The following is a 16,604-nucleotide window of genomic DNA, read 5'->3' on the forward strand; positions in this document are numbered from 1 at the left end:
ATGCCACTTCTTCGTGCCACAAGTTGAGTATCTCGGGCACATCATCAGCAAGGAAGGCCTTTCCCCGAACGTTGACAAGGTAGCAGCCATTCTGCATGCTCCTGTGCCTTAAGATGTCGAGGAACTGCAGAGTTTCTTGGGACTTGTCAACTCCTACAGGCACTTCTTACCCAATCATTCGTCACTCCTTCGTCCACTGCACTTGCTTCTTTGTGAAGGGAAGAAGTGGGAGTGGGGACAAGTACAAGATGCATTCACTGCCTGCAAGCACTTGGTGACATCAGCTCCAAATCTTATGCATTTAAACCCTGCCAGGCCTGTTTGCCTCAGCTGCGACGCATCGCCTTATGGTATAGGTGCAGTTCTGGCGCACAAAGATGCTGATGGCCGGGAACATCCCATTGCTTTTGCCTCGAGAAGCTTGTGAAAAGCAGAACAAAACTATAGTCAACACGACAAGGAGGCATTGGCTTTAGTATTTGGTGTGGATCGGTTCCACCAGTACTTGTGGGGCATCTCGTTCGAAGCATACATTGACCACAAGCCACTTGTTGGACTGCTGGGTGCCAACAAGTCTGTTACCGTGCAAGCTTTGCGTCGAGTGGTCAGGTGGGTACGAACTTGTATACAAGCCTAGCAAAGAGCTCGGCCACGCTGATGCTCTTAGTAGACTGCCTCTGCCAACTGACACCATTGCATTACCACAACCTGCTGAGATCTTCTTGCTGGAGGAGGCATATCCGCGACTGCTTTTACCTGGTGTTGTGGCCCAAGCCACAAGAAATGATCCAGTTCTGGGTCATGTTGTTCTTGCTGTTCTGAAAGGAGAAAGCCTCCCAGTGGGACCAGAGTGGAAACCCTTCAACACCAGAAGCAGTCTCCACGAGGGTTGCCTACTCTGGGGATCAAGAGTTGTGATTCCAAGATCATTGCAAGCCCAAGTTCTTGGCGTTCTTCATGCCAGCCACCCGGGTATCGAGAAAAGCAAGATGATTGCCAGGAGCCATGTTTGGTGGACAGGCATTGAGAATGACATTGCCAACAGTGTGAAGAGCTGCGCTACGTGCCAGACTCAACATCGAGCTGCACAGCCGGTTCAGCAGACGCCATGGCCTTTTCCACAACGACCCTGGTCAAGACTTCACATTGACTTTGGGGGACCATTCCTAAGTCACACGTTCTTAGTTATTGTGGATGCGTTCCCAAAGTGGATAGAAGTCTTTCCTGTGTCTTCCACATCTGCAGAAGCTACCGTTTCTGCCTTGAGAATTGCATTCGCTCAGCATCGCCTGCCTGACATCATAGTTTCCGACAACGGTCCTGCCTTCACCAGTGCCCAGTACCTTGAGTTCTTAACTCGAAATGGAATACGCCGCATGCTCGTACCGCCGTATCACGCTGCCTCAAACGGTGCAGCTGAACGAGTTGTACAAACTGTGAAGAACAAACTCAAGAAGTCTGGCTCTGGGAACTTCCAAACGCAGATCTCCAGGTTCCTGTTCCACTACAGGACCACACCACATGAAGTTACAGGTTGGCCACCGTGTGAGCTTTTGACGGCAAGAATGTTCAAGACTCCATTGGATGTCCTGAGTCCAAGCCTGCAGGCATCTGTACTTCTAAAACAACTCAAGCAGAAGTTGTATGCCGACAGAGGGTCCCGGCAGGCCCCATCACTGCAGCCAGGTGATGACGTGTATGCGCGAAACTTCCGCAGGGGTACACCTTGGGTGCCTGCCAGTGTTGTGGACTTCACTCCGTCATCAGCCAGTGTCCGTTTTGAAGACGGCACCTTGGGAAACCGACACAGCGACCACTTACGCCTTGTGCAGACAGACGTACATTTGACTTCTCCTGAAACTGCTATCGCTGCAGCTCCACCACAGCTGGAGCCGCGGCCTCTCCATGCACCAGCTGTTCCGGAAGTGCCTCATCAGGAACAGTCACCTCGAAATAGCTTCTCTGGGAGTAGGTGTGCCATGGACAGTGACGGGACTGCGGTCAACAGTGGTGTGCACGTGAACAGTGACTCTGTCGTGCCTACGCCTAGCACACCGACGTTGCAACGTAGCATGAGGACTAGGAAACCAGTGAATAGGTACGCCCCATAGTCTTCCTCCTAAGAGGGGAGGAGTGTTACAATGTTAGCACAAGTGCAGCACCCCCACGCGGCGCTGATAGTTTTATGTTCAGCCAGGCAAGCCTGGCACAGTGGCGAGTGGCCGTTTTGGAAAAAATAAAGGCAGTTCGTTCTGGGCAAACGGCTCGGCATGTTCTCATGTCTTTCGCGGGCCTGATGGCCTACTGTTCGCGGTAGTCACTCCTACCGCTCGGCCATCCATAATTTTACACATCTAACAGAAATGAAACCTGTGCTTATACAAGGCAGTGCCTATGACTGGGAAGATTTAAAAATGTGGACCAAGCTGTTTTCACATGATTCTAAGTTGCCATACTGGCAAATGTCTGCGTTAAGAAAAGCCGTGCGAGTTTTATGTACGTGAAACAAATTCAGTTGACAGGAGTGTAGGTTGGCTTTCTTATTCTGTGAAAAAAATTAAATTAGATGGCTGATAGTTTCAGGCGAGAAATGTGCTGCTGAGACACAAAGCACTGATTCTTAGAAAAAGATCGTTTCCAAGAGGTGGCTGAATAGTCCTCCAAAAAGATGTTTTCAACACAGACAAGACCAGAACGACTTATCTCAAAAGATCCCCCGACCTCTCCGGTCGAACTCATTTGGACCACGGCGCACACTGGTCTGGGAGGGAACGAGGCGGCCCACAATTTGGCACGAGCGCTCACTATCCGTGCCCGGGCTAGCCTCACCGCCTACCATGGTGCCCGATCCGCGAGGGACCGACTTATCACCTATCACGACATCGTCGTGCATGACCGCCTCGCCCGCCGCCATTACGATCCCCTTCATCCTGGGCTCTCACCAACTATCAGGAACGCCTCTGGCGACTTTTGCTAACGAATACCCTCTCTTGTCGGGCAGTACTCCATCGCATCTACCCCGCGCAGTATCCCTCACCGAACTGCCTCCTCTGTGGCGCCCCCGTCACACTTTTCCACTCCATGTGGGCATGCCCTCAAGACCCCTTCCAGTATGTAAATAGTGATGAGCAGTGGGAGCGTGCGCTGGGCAGCTCGGACCTGGATGTGCAAACACTCCTGGTCACAAGAGCTGCCACCGTCGCCGCTACACTCCAACCGGTGGCCACCACGCATTGCTAAACCAGAAGACTCAATAAAAGTGTTTCTCTCTCTCTCTCTCTGGTATTGACACTGACATCAACAGAGGATATATATTGGCATATAGAACTCAGACGGAACTTCTTGCATTCAATTGACAAAGCATGCAGACGCCAAGCGATGCCGAGTTATTCCAAGTAAAGAGTTAAAAAAACCTACTAACGTCGTAATATTATTTAGAACATTTATTTGGGGCACATTAAGCCAATAACAATAGCATCAGTATGTAGTTCATTTCCTCCTCAATACAACAGTAAAGAAATGTTTATAGAAATCCTTTTAAAAAACAACGTACTGAAAACGACTCTAAGGCTAGGCGCATATGCAATAAAAGTGTCGCCGAGACAATTGCAGTTGGTTTCATTACACGTGACAGTTTCATCTATTCAGCATTTGAAAAAAAAACACTTTAGAATGCAGCTCCATAAGACTTGCTGCTGGGCTAGTTGATTCATAGTCTTCACAAAGGAGGTTAGCGCTTCTAAGAAACAAGAAAAACGACAGAAACATCGGACAGGATGGGTGCTACCTCAGAGAGTGATTGTAGGGTCTAACGCGCCAACGCAACGCAGGCGGTGAGGCGCGCCGTAGTGGAGGGCTCCGGATTAATTTTGACCATCTGGGGATCGTTTACGGGCGCCGAAATCTCGCACGCACAGGGGGCGTTTTTGCTATTTGCCTCCATCAGAAAAGGGGCCGCCGCGGCCGGGAATCGAACCCACGTCATCGTGCTCAGCCGCCCACAACGCCTTATCTACTGAGCCACCGCGGCGGGTCCAGTGCTACTTCAGCTGATGCTACATTGTCGTACATGTAGCACGAACAAAACCCTCGAGCATGCGCAGCGTGACCCGTTCAATGCACAACTTCTTAAAAACCACCACAAGAAATACAGATACCCTCGTCCTAAGTCATTTTAGATAAAAATTTCAATTCAGAAGAAAAAGACCCACAGAGGTATTACTGACACAACCATTGCCACATTATAAAAAGGTTCCAGTATTTCATGTGCATTTGCATCACGGCTTATGCCCAAACTCTTAATTTCACTTAGCTGTGCAACACAATTACAGGTCCTGCAATGTGTGTGCAAGTGCGCAGTGCCACCGTGTCTTAAAGCCAATGCACGTTCCTGTGCTCGATCATTATACACCGCCACGTCTGGCCGATACAGGCCTTCCTGAACATCAGTGCAATCTCTTCATGCGTGGCACATATGCGTGCACACAGGGCAGAGAGCTTCCTAGGCGCAGAAAAGACAACGGAGATGCAGTGCTTTTTCGCCACCTTCTTTATGTGGTTTTAAACCTTGGGCACACAAGGCACCACTTCCATGCTTATTGTCTTGCGCAACGAAACCGCCCTTGCATTTTCCCCGCCACTTTTCGTCTTCTGCAGCAAGGATTCTGCAACCGCTGTAATACCCGACCACAAAAAACCAGCTGAAACCAAACTTTCACCCTGTTTTTGGAAGGCTTGGTGCGTTTTGTGAAAGCATGACCTCACGAGAGCAGACTCTGGCACAGGCCTGCACTTGCACGCTTTACTTATAATTTCTTTGAGCGTGAAGAGCTGAATGGCATCAGTGCATTGTCTTTTTTCCCCGGGGTGAAAAGGGCCGGCAGGTGTGGTATGAAATAAAAAACTCAATGTGAACTGGTTATGAATATTTAAAAACTGAAAAGGATATCTAAAAAAGTCATTTCTGTGGGTGTTCAGCCTGCTGGCTCTGTTCCCACATGCTGGCTCCACGCCATTTGCATTGCACACAATGAATTGCAACGAAAGGGCAGGTAATGAAATCCACCCCACTATTTTGGAAAGGCTAGGTGGGATAACCACGTTTACAATTTATTCTAGTCATATAACACGTCAACACCGGACAATGAGCACAGTATTAACATTTAGCATTCTCGAATCGCTCATCTACAGATGATAACCTGCTCATGAGGAAGCGCGCGTCAGGATGCAGGCCGACTCGCCGCGGCATTGTTGATAGAAGGATGAATACGCTGTTTTGCACCATCGGAAAATGGCATCCTCCACTTTATCATTTCTTTTAGACACCGATTTAAAGATAGACGCACCCCAGTGCAGCCTCCAGCTTAATTATATCGCTAACGCCATCATCTCAGCAGCCCGCAGCTGCACTAGGCAAACCTTCCCACAGTGGTTTTCGTGCTACGCTGCTGCCTGACATGCAGAAAAACGTATCTCAGGCACTTCCCCAGTACTGCTCGTTCTTCCTTTCGGTTATCAAGACATGTTTACTGTATTTTGATGCCGAGTGAGGCTTTTAATGCAGAGTATTTGATGTATTTTGATGCCGATCCCTTGTGCCCTTCCACTGTGAGGAGCGTGCGGTGCAGATGACCCACGCAGCCCAGCCAATCAGATTGCACACCTGCTGTCACATGCGGTCAGTAGCCAATTGGGTGGCGCCTTGTCTTTTTTTCTACTCGATTTTACTCTCAACCACGCTCGCAACCAATGGACGAAACGAAGCAGTACTGGCCGGGAGTCATAAACGAATAGACGCACTTTCGAAAAAAAATAAGATGGGTGCCTTATCACATGCAGAACACGAGGTGCATGTCATCGAAAAAATGCGATTTTTGCTTCGCTTCTTGGTCTATTTTAAAAGTTGTCAGCGCTATAAATTGGATTGGTCTGGATGTTTGGCTGGCCATAAAAATAGCTCCACTTTCCAGAAATGATGATTTTAAACTCAATTTTTGGAGAAATTTCGGGATTCTGAGACGCCCTGTAACCATTAAAGTTTGCATGCTTCCTTTAAAGTAACATATATGTCCTAAAGCCTTATTTAGGTCCTTTTGATCAATACAGTGACTTATCCAAATATTGGAAGCTCAGCCAATTGTAGGCTTCCAGGTTGCATTGTCATATCTGTGTGCTGCAGCTGTGACAGAGGCAGTGCCGAATTTGCTTTAATTTGTAAATGAAAAAATCCAATGAGTTTATTATTTTCGCACTAATCCTGAAAATTATTTTTGTGTGCATAACCGAACAAGAAAATCATACCAAGGACGTGAAATGTACTTCAAACAAAAAAGCTGCAAAATACTTTAAAGGTTGAACAGGAGGGGCAGATCCCGCCCTAACCTCACTAGTGTTTGGAGATCAGGGGCGTAATAATGTAGACTTCGAAAAAACAGTACAAGGGAAAGGTTGAGTACACGATACATGTAAGCAAACACTCTGCACTTTCGCCTGATTTCAGACGAGATTCACTACATCTTTCAACGTTATTCCTTGTAACGGAATGACTCTCAGCCACCGACCCGCAAGCTGTTCCTTTCTTGTCCCCTCTTTGTTCGGAACTGCAATGACTCGTGAATTTACAAAGGTGATACGGCTGCTTTGGTAGCACCTTATCACACAACGGCAGCTGTGCTGTCTGAGGGCGGTTCAGTGCAAACGAACCACGTGGCTAGGCCAGGGTTTTATTTATTTACTTTTTATTTATTTACAATAATTTCAGGGCCAAGTGGCACTACAGAAAGTAGTGGGGGGGGATACAGAACTATGACATCCAACAATGGTAGTACATTGCCGAGAGTACATAGTAATATTACACACTAACAAATGAGGTTTTGTAGGGCAGTCTTGAATTGGGAATGTTCTGAGATGGCAGCAGTGGAGGCGGGAAGATGGTTCCAGTCAACGCTGGTTCTGGAGGTTAGTGGGACAAGAAGGAACACCAACTTTGTTTACATGGTCTATGCGAGATGAAATATATGAAGGCGGAAGCATAAGCTGTTCTCAGGTGAATGATATGGAAAAATATTTTTTGGAAAAGGCAAAGACGATATTTGCGACGTGCCGACAAGTCAGGCAGGCCAAGAACAGATTTCATTGAGGTGACACTGGCATTACGGCTATAAAATGAAACGAGTCGCACGATTCTGAATGGCTTCAATGGATTGGGTGATCGTGATTTTGCCGGGATCCCAGATTGCGCAGGCGTTACTCTAATTTTGGAGGAACGAGTGACTTATAAAGTGTTAATTTAACATCTGACGGCACGAAGTAGAAGTTCCGGCGCAAATACCCGAGCATGCGGTTGGCATTGTTAGTTATGTAATCTACATGCATATTCCAAGTAAGATCTTTCGTGATATGAAGCCTTAAATACCTTTAAGAGTCAACGGAAGAGAGGGGAATATTATTCAAATGATAAGCATGCGGGTTGTTATGCAGCCTAGATATTCGCATGGTTTTGCATTTAGTGATATTTAGTTTCATAAGCCATTTGTCGCACCAATTAGAAATGCTGTTAAGATCATCCTGGAGTTCATGCAAATCATTGGGGCAGTTAATTTTGTGGTATAAGACACAGTCATCTGCAAACAGTTTAATGGATGAGTGAGTGACGCAGCTGGGAAGGTCGTTAACATAAACGAGAAAGAGAAGTGGCCCCAGGACTGACCCTTGTGGCACACCGGAAGAGACAGGAGATGATGCGGATGAAAAACCATTAGCAATGACGTATTGCGTGCGGTTAGAAAGGAAACTTTTGATCCAAAAAAAGTACATTGTCATCTATGTTAAGCTTGCTGAGTTTGAGTATAAGTAAATCATACGAAACAGAATCGAATGCCTTGGCGAAGTCGAGGAAAACACAGTCAGTCTCACAACCCTTGTCTACATTAATGAACAGAAAAGAAAGCAACTGCGTTTCACACGATAGATATTTTCTGAAGCCATGTTGGCAATTACTAAAAAATGAATTACACTCTAAGTACCTGATAAGATGGGAATACAAAATATGCTCAAACATTTTACAGGGAATACTCGTTAAATATATACGATGGTAGTTGCCAGGAAAATGTGAATCACCAGACTTGTGAAGAGGAACCACCTTCCCTTTTATCCAATCAGCAGGAAGAACACTTTGCTGTAAAGATTGCGCAAAAATTTTAGACAAAATGATGGCCGAGCACAGTTCTGTACATTTGAGCATTTTTGAATTATTCGAGTCCGGGCCAGAAGAAGAAATTTTTAGATCCGTAATTAGTTTGCGAACACCAGGCCTAGTCTATAGTTATTGAATCCATACACTCAAAAATTTCGCTGTGCACAAAAGGAATACAAGTGGGAGAATCATGGTTGAAAGCTGCAGAAAACGCGTTATTAAGGACAGTGCAGCATTCATCAACTGGAACCGGGAGATCATCAGTGGAAGTGAGCTGGATCAAACTTGTTTTAGTACCACTTACTATGTTCCAAAATTTTCGTGGGTTAGTTTGTAAGAGCATAGGTAGTGTGTTGCTAAAGAATTTTTGCTTTGCACTGCGCACTGCCTTTGTGTATTCTGCGTTAGTTTGCTGATAGTCCATCCATCGGGCTGCATTATTCGCACGTTTTGCTTTACGAAACAAGCGCTTCTTTTTGTTGCGTAAACGGCCTAAATGGTTGGAAAACCATGGAGAACGTGGGTTTGAGCAAATTTTTTTCTTAGGTACGTGTTTATCGATCAATGATAACACTTTATTTCTCTAAAGGGACCAATTCTCATTGACCGAGCGTTCTTCAAAGTTTTTCAAAGTTTTCCAAAAATTCCTCCGTGAATTGTTCCAATTCAGTCGTGATTAGTTCAATGTTCGCTCTAGAGTAATGCTGAAATATTTTAACTGTTTTCTTTGACGGTACCTGTGCCTTAAGCGTGAAGTGAAGTACTAAATGGTCGCTTATTTTACTAAGGTAAGTAAGAGGAGAGATGAAGTCGGGAGTAGTAGTCAGAATTAAATCTAAAGTGTTAGAACTACTGGCAGAAATACGAGTGGGTTTGTGGATGATCTGTGCGAGATTAAAGTCGTGGCATAGGTTTATAAAATTCGAACACTCAGAAGAGGTATGTTTAAGCGTGATCGAGTCACTGTTCCACACAATATCTGGGAAGTTGAAGTCGCCCAATAAAAACAACGGAGCGTTGGGATATCGAACAATTAGCTGGTTAAGGGCATCGTGTAGATCACTGCAAAAGGAAGGTGAGGTTGTAGGTGGTCTATAACAAGCGCAAAAAATAAAGTCCCGGTTAGAAATGGTCACGCGCACACAGACAAGTTCTAATGCTGTACAGATAAGGACGGTAGAAGAAACTAGGGTGTCACTGACAGCAATCAGTACACCACCACCAGACCGAACATCACGGTCAAAACGATAAAATGTGTACGTTTTTTCACATTCCAGTATTTCATTGTTCTTTATTTTTGCCGAAAGCCAAGTTTCCGTTAAAACTACGATATCGGCGTTACAGGAATCAACAGCAGAGGAGAGTTCAGTTCGTTTGCCGATTACACTTCTTATGTTAGTGAAAAGTATCGACACGTTTTGCGACTGCCTGACGACGGGTTGCTACAATGCACCATGACTATCCGAGCTTGTTGAGGAGTCGCTAGCTTGCGCATGCGTGTCTCGGGGGGAATCAACTTCACAGACAACTAATGACTAATATATGAAAGCACTGCATTAAGAGATTTTACAAAAATGAAGACTAAAGAAACGCACAGAAAACTGCTTTTCCGGCACTTGGGTCTTGTCTCGGCATTGACGGCATGTCAGCTGGCCTGCCTGCATGCACAATGGACCTCTCCCGGGGTACGTCACGCGGCGGCCGTGACGTCACGGAAAGCGCACGTGCTGGGTGTGGCCGGGAGGTTGGTTGGCAAAACATTCGGACCGGCGCGCGGGGCGTATGCAGCGAGGCCGCATTAGACACGCGCAAAAGTGGAGTTTTTGTTTATGTGTTCGCTTTTCTGATGCCGGTGGGTTGCTGTGCTCTCGGCTACGCAAATCTTGCGAGCAAAATCAGCGGCATCAGACTTTTCGTAGTCCCCAAAGAGGTAAATTCGGCGTGTATTGTGGATGCGCGCAATGTGCCGAAGAGGCTGGTAGCCAAATCAGCGACATGGTCTGCTCTTACTCATAGCAACGTTTCTCATTCTCGAACTTCTGCTGTTCTTCAAAGCGCAGTCATATCGTCTAAATTGGCAGTCCGCGCTGATTACTGCCATGAAATGATGCTGTTTATTAACCATCTTGGGGTGAGATGGAAACTTCCTTGCTGGGAAATATTGTCATGTTTTGATGAGATAGAGTACTGTATTAAAAATACAATGAATGCCTGACCTGCTTAGCTACGCAGGTCAAGAAGTATCCGCGATAGCCGCCTGCCGCCAAATCGACCACGACAAGTTTGGTCGTATGGGGAGATCTGTTCAAGACGAACGAAATTCGTTGCTTGTAAATGCAATAAAGTTTTACCTTGATCAAAGATATTATGCCTTGAAGACGCGGCAAAACTGATTTGCTTGCCGTGCTCACATGCATGTAGCATCATGCCTTCGGCGTGAGATGGGCCGCTACGCGTCTCGAAAAAACTCGATATCTGTTGGCCCTAAGCGAATGGACTCAGTGAATGTATTCTTTTGTTGCGGCCTCCCGACGCCGGCGAATTCAGCGGGTGTTCAAGGACACTAACTTTAACTATCATGAAATAATAAGTACCGATAATTATTTTAGTGCCACTGTCGCAAGCTATACGCACTAACAATATGTGGCTGCTGTTGTGTCGTGGGCGACGGCGAGCGGCCTCGGCGGCGACGGGAGCGAGGGCGCAGCGCGCCGGGCCCACGCACAAGCCCAAGAAGAAAGAGTGCGGCCTGCTCGTACCAAGACCAAAGCCCAAAGAGAACGTTTATTGTTCGACAAGACGACACCTAGACGCATACGCACGTGACCCGTCACGTGCGACCACAGCAACGACATCTAGTTACAATTAACACAACCAAGCGCCCACAGTGAGCGGGCGCTCCACTAGAGGGCGCCACTACACCACATCATCTTCCCGTGCAAAAGAAGTTCGCACACTCTGCGAAATACGCCACTACACCACATCATCTTCCCGTGCAAAAGAAGTTCGCACACTCTGCGAAATACATACAGCATCTTAAATGCACACTGCACATCATTCTCCCGCGCTTTGAAGAATGTCTGCATCTTCCTTTCACTTGACTCACACAACAGGCTATCAGTCGCTCACGACAGTTCTATAAGTCCCAAAAAAAACCCGTCCAAAACACTTTCAATGATGATATACGATTCAACACAGACATGACACGTTCAACATGACGCAAAGCATGAACCGTACGTATACCCCTTACTGCACATATTCGCGAAGCCACTGAGGCTGCTTAGTCTTACGGCGCGGACGCGTAGACGTTGAACTTGCATTATTTGACGATCCAGAAGCCCCCTCATTTTCCCTTGTGTTGTCTACATGGCTATTTGGATCTGTTTGGTCACTATTTTCTTCCTGACATTCTAATGGTTCCCGAGGGACAATGGATTCAGACCTTGCACTGGTAGAAACCTCCGACAGATCAGGGTCTGTCTGAACACTGGGGCTTGTCCCTTCTGACAACTGTAGACTAGGGGACTGACTGTCACAAATGTCCAAGTTAGACAAAGAGTACAAGAACTCTTTATGCCTCGACGAGAGTTCAACATTGTCAAAGGAATACGGTGCTGAGCCAACCTCGATTCCCTTCGGAACGACTGTGAGTTTTGAAGCGTTCCAAATCTTTCCATCACTGAGCTTAAAGGTGAAAGGTGCAACCTGAGCTTGCACTGTCAACGGCTTACTATACTTCAGAAATCCTTGCTTACGGAATTTTACCTTCACGACATCTCCCACCTTTATGCGGGTCGGCTGCGCACCTTTCCTTCTGTCAAAGTACTGTTTAGCTTTATGCTGCTTCGTGAAGACCTGATTCCGAACATGAGGCAGGAAATTGTCCGATTCTGCTGCCTTTTTACGTATCCTGAAGTTGCTAATATCCACTTTGGAACGAGGCTGACGTCCATGCAGCAAAAAAGCTGGAGAAAGACCTGTCACTGAATGTGGTGTGACCCTATACGACCCAAGAAATTGTGTAATGCTTTTCGAAGCATCCTTGCCTTCCAGTCTGGCTACCTGTAAATGTTCTTTGAGAACTCTGTTAAACCGTTCAATCTGGCCGTTAGCCTGAGGGTAATAATTCGACGAGAATACGTGGCGGATACCTTTTTCCTTTAGATACTCTTGCATTTGTTTGGAGACAAACTGGGGTCCATTATCCGTCACTAAAACCTCAGGGAGCCCTTCCCGACTGAAAGAAGAGTCCAACAACTTAATGACATCCTCAGTTGAAATGGAATTTGTGCCCAGAACCTCAGGCCACTTAGAGTAGTAATCGACTAGTGTAACAAGAAATCGGGGGTACGACACATCTAACGGACCGACGATGTCCATTCCCAACTTTTGCCAAGGCCCTTCAGGCCATTCCACTGGCTGCAACGGAGCTACATGAGGCTTAGCAGACTTGTCTGCCAGCTGACAAACGTGACAATGCTTTACATGTTCTTCAACATTGCGATCCATTTGAGGCCACCAGTAACGTTCCCGGAGAAGTTGCTTCGTTCGTACTATTCCTTGATGATTTTCATGTGCTAACTCGAGAAACGTAGGTACCAGTACACCAGGAATGACTACACGGTCATCACGCATGAGTAATCCGTCCACAACAGAAAGTTCATCCCTTACATGAAAAAAAGCAGTTAAATCACTGTGTACCTTTTTCTTATCAGGCCAACCCTTTGACACATACTCTGCTACCTTCTGCAACGTCACATCGGCCTTCGTTGCCAGCTGCACGGTTTCTTTATCGACTACTGATGTTACTAGTGACACTATCTCTTCCTCCTTAACAAGTTCTTGACCGGTCTGAATGGGTAATCTCGATAGAGCGTCAGCCACCAGATTTTCTGACCCTTTGCAATACTCGATGTCAAAATTGTAGTACAGCAGACGAGCTGACCACCGTGAAATCCTTAAAGGTCTCCGACCTGAGTCTCCTGCGGCTAACAAAGCAACTACAGCCTGATGGTCAGTTCTAAGTGTGAACCGTCTGCCCCAAAGAAAAATGTGCCACTTTTCGCACGCGAACAAACAAGCCAGCGCTTCGCGCTCTCCCACAGAGTATTTTCTCTCAGTCTCCGACAAAGTTCTAGATGCAAAGGCTATGGTTTCAAGCCGAGAACCATACCGCTGCTGTAGTACCGCGCCAATTCCCACATCAGATGCGTCGGTAGTTACTACTACAGGCAAGTCAGGATTAAAGACTTTCACAACCGGAGAACATGTGAGGCACGCTTTCAACTGATCGAAGCTGCTCTGAGCATCATCAGACCAACAAAATGTCTGACCCTTCCTGAGCATGAGGCGAAGTGGTTCAACTATCTCTGCATAGTTCTTTATGAACTTAGCATAGTATCCTGCAAGACCTAAAAATGATTGCAGTGACTTTAGGTCCGTAGGAGCGGGAGCATGAACTATAGCTTTTACTTTGCTCTCCAAAGGTGAGATGCCCACAGCCGAAATCTTGTGACCCAAAAAATCAAGTTCCCTGACCGAAAAAAGACATTTGTCGTTCAACTTCATGCCACTGTTTGCTATACATGTTAAGACTTCAACCAGGCTCGCGTCATGCTCAGCTTGAGTCTTTCCCCACACAAGAATATCATCAAGATAGCAAACAACATTTCTGCAATTTTTTAAGATCTGAGACATCATTTTTTGAAAAACCGCAGGCGCCGACGCCAGACCAAAACACACCCTCTTAAACCTGAATAAACCTTCATGAGTCACGAAAGTAGTTAAGTCCCTACTGCCCTCTTCCAGCAACAACTGATGATAAGCCGACGCCAAGTCAAGCTTAGAAAAACAAACAGCACCATGAAACATCTGCAACAGCTCTTCAACATGCGGTAAAGGATACCCATCAATGATAATTGCCTTATTCGGTTCCCGGAGGTCCACACACAGCCGAATGTCACCGTTCTTTTTCCGGACGACGACGAGTGGCGAAACCCACTCCGAGGCGTCGACACGCTCAATGACATCATTGTCCTCGAGGCGTCGCAGCTCGCTGGACACTGGATCACGGAGAGCAAGAAGCAATCTTCGTAGCTTAGATGCAACTGGAGTCACACCTGGCCGCCGTTGGATCTTATGCGAGACGTCCTTGACAAGACCCAACTCGCCGTTGAAGAGATGTTCGAAACCCGGGGGCACGTTCACGGGACACTGCACTGCACACACCGATGCTAGTCGACACGTAAGAGACGCACCGTCGATCTGAATGCCCAGTTGCTGGATGGTGTCGAGCCCCAAAAGAGATGTCCCTTTGTCGGTGACGTAGAATGTGACGGAGCAAGACCGTTGCAAGACTTGAACAGGAGCTTGGAATGAGCCGCGGATGCCGATACGTTGTTTGGAAAAATTCCACAAGTTGACGGAAGCCTTGGACAGCGCATGCTGTTTACTGAAGTGACGCTTGAAATCTTCGACAGTCATCAACGACACGGATGCTCCGGTATCGACTAAGAGTTGCATGGTCACTCCGCTGACTTCGGCTTGAACGACTAAGTCCTTTCTTGGAGGATTGTTGACGCTGACTTCAGCTTGGACGACTAAGTCCTTTCTAGAAGAAGTGCTGACTGTTAAGACAGAAGATCTTGCGGGTGCGTTTATCTCCGTGGATGCTGGATGCTCTACAGGTTCCGGTGTCGAAGCGGATCCCGTAGCTTCCTTCGAAGAAACTCGATGCACTGGTGCCGGCTTACGGCACATCGATGCGAAATGTCCCCACTTATTACAAGAGTTGCAGCGCCGATTTCGGGCTGGACAATTTTGAAATGCTGAATTATGCCATTTATTTCCGCATCGTTCGCACAACTGAAGCTTGCCTGCAAACTTCTGCTGAACTGTACCGCGGAACTCTACAGCTGACTGCGGATGGAAACGTCCATCTTGGAGGCCACCATCTTGCCTTCCCGAACCCGGTGGAATGACGTCACGGCCTCCCCGGCTGGCCAGGCCATCTTGAATTCCTGTGCCGCCATCTTGAGCGCGCCGGCCTCCCCGGCGGCCCAAGCCATCTTGATTCTCCACGCCGCCATCTTGAGCGCGGCGGCTTCCCCGACTGTCATCTTCCGCGACGCCACCTTCTCCTCGTCGACCTACTGCTTGTACTTGATGCGAACCGAAGGCTTGGTTCGCCAACGACAAAGATTCAAAACTCCGACCAATCTCTTCAGCTTTCTCCAAAGACAACCTTTCGCCATGTGCGAGCAGCTTTTCTCTAACCTGGGGGTTAGACGTTCCATGTATGATTTGATCTCGGACGCGCTCCGCGTACGTCAGCCCGAACTTGCAACGTACGGCTTTCTCCTTTAGAGCGGTCACGTATTCTAAAAAACTTTCCCCCCGAAATTGACGACGGCTTGTGAACTCATGTCGTTCAACAAGCGTATTTGTGGACGCAGCGAAGAGCCGGTCCAGCTGCTCCAAAAGTTGGTCGAATTTCGAAATGGCCGGAGCCGAGGATGCGGTCACACTACAGTCGGTCGCGGAGTCGGTCACGATAGGGCTGGTTACATTAGCGTCGGTCACGTTACTGGCGGCGTCCCTCCTTGCTTCGTCCTGCTCCGCCTCAGCAAAATACCTTCGTTGCCCCTCCCTACCCAAAACACTGACGAGCGCCGACGCGCGTCGTCCGTCATTCCAGTCGCTGCCGCCAGCCGCCTCGAGATGGGCCTGAAACAATTTTTTCCAGTTATGCCACGGAATCGGAGGCGGCCCCGGCAATTCGAGGAAAACGGGCAGGTTATCGAAGAGGCCCATGCTGCCAAGCAGGAAGGAGAGAGATGCAGGAGCAGAAGCAGAAGAACGAAGTAGGGCGAGGCCTAAACGACGGTTCGACAAGCGTCAGCACAAAGAACGCTAGGCCTCGCGACGCCAGACGCGCCGGACAGTCACACTCGAGCGAGGTCAAACGCACTCACGTTTTCATTCTGCCGGACCCGTCGACGATGTCGTCGCAGCAGAAGAAAAGCATCCCATCCTCGTCGCCAAAAAGATGTTGTGTCGTGGGCGACGGCGAGCGGCCTCGGCGGCGACGGGAGCGAGGGCGCAGCGCGCCGGGCCCACGCACAAGCCCAAGAAGAAAGAGTGCGGCCTGCTCGTACCAAGACCAAAGCCCAAAGAGAACGTTTATTGTTCGACAAGACGACACCTAGACGCATACGCACGTGACCCGTCACGTGCGACCACAGCAACGACATCTAGTTACAATTAACACAACCAAGCGCCCACAGTGAGCGGGCGCTCCACTAGAGGGCGCCACTACACCACAGCTGCTATGTTACTCTCACAATGGCGATGAGCCGTTTCGCGATTTTACTGGGGAAAAATGTAACAAAGCAATCGGTCACCTACGTAG

The 16,604-nt window shown here is 47.8% G+C and overlaps 1 protein-coding gene and 1 long non-coding RNA gene across 2 annotated transcripts in view; one reads left to right on the forward strand and one right to left on the reverse strand.

The window, feature by feature from the left end:
• The window catches only part of LOC144159764 (uncharacterized), a 321,877-nt gene that overhangs the window by 260,835 nt on the left and 44,438 nt on the right, over positions 1-16,604 (forward strand). The window lies entirely within an intron of this gene.
• LOC144158301 (uncharacterized) lies at positions 12,881-16,367 on the reverse strand. The gene is made up of 2 exons (XR_013320008.1): positions 16,168-16,367; positions 12,881-15,919 (listed from the first exon to the last, which is right to left on the reverse strand). It is a non-coding gene; the product is annotated as an uncharacterized LOC144158301 (long non-coding RNA).

This window comes from Haemaphysalis longicornis, unplaced genomic scaffold, assembly GCF_048455015.1.
Source record: "Haemaphysalis longicornis isolate Haplotype H1 unplaced genomic scaffold, Haemaphysalis longicornis Haplotype H1 scaffold_10, whole genome shotgun sequence".
In the NCBI taxonomy this organism is placed as follows: Eukaryota; Metazoa; Arthropoda; class Arachnida; order Ixodida; family Ixodidae; genus Haemaphysalis; species Haemaphysalis longicornis.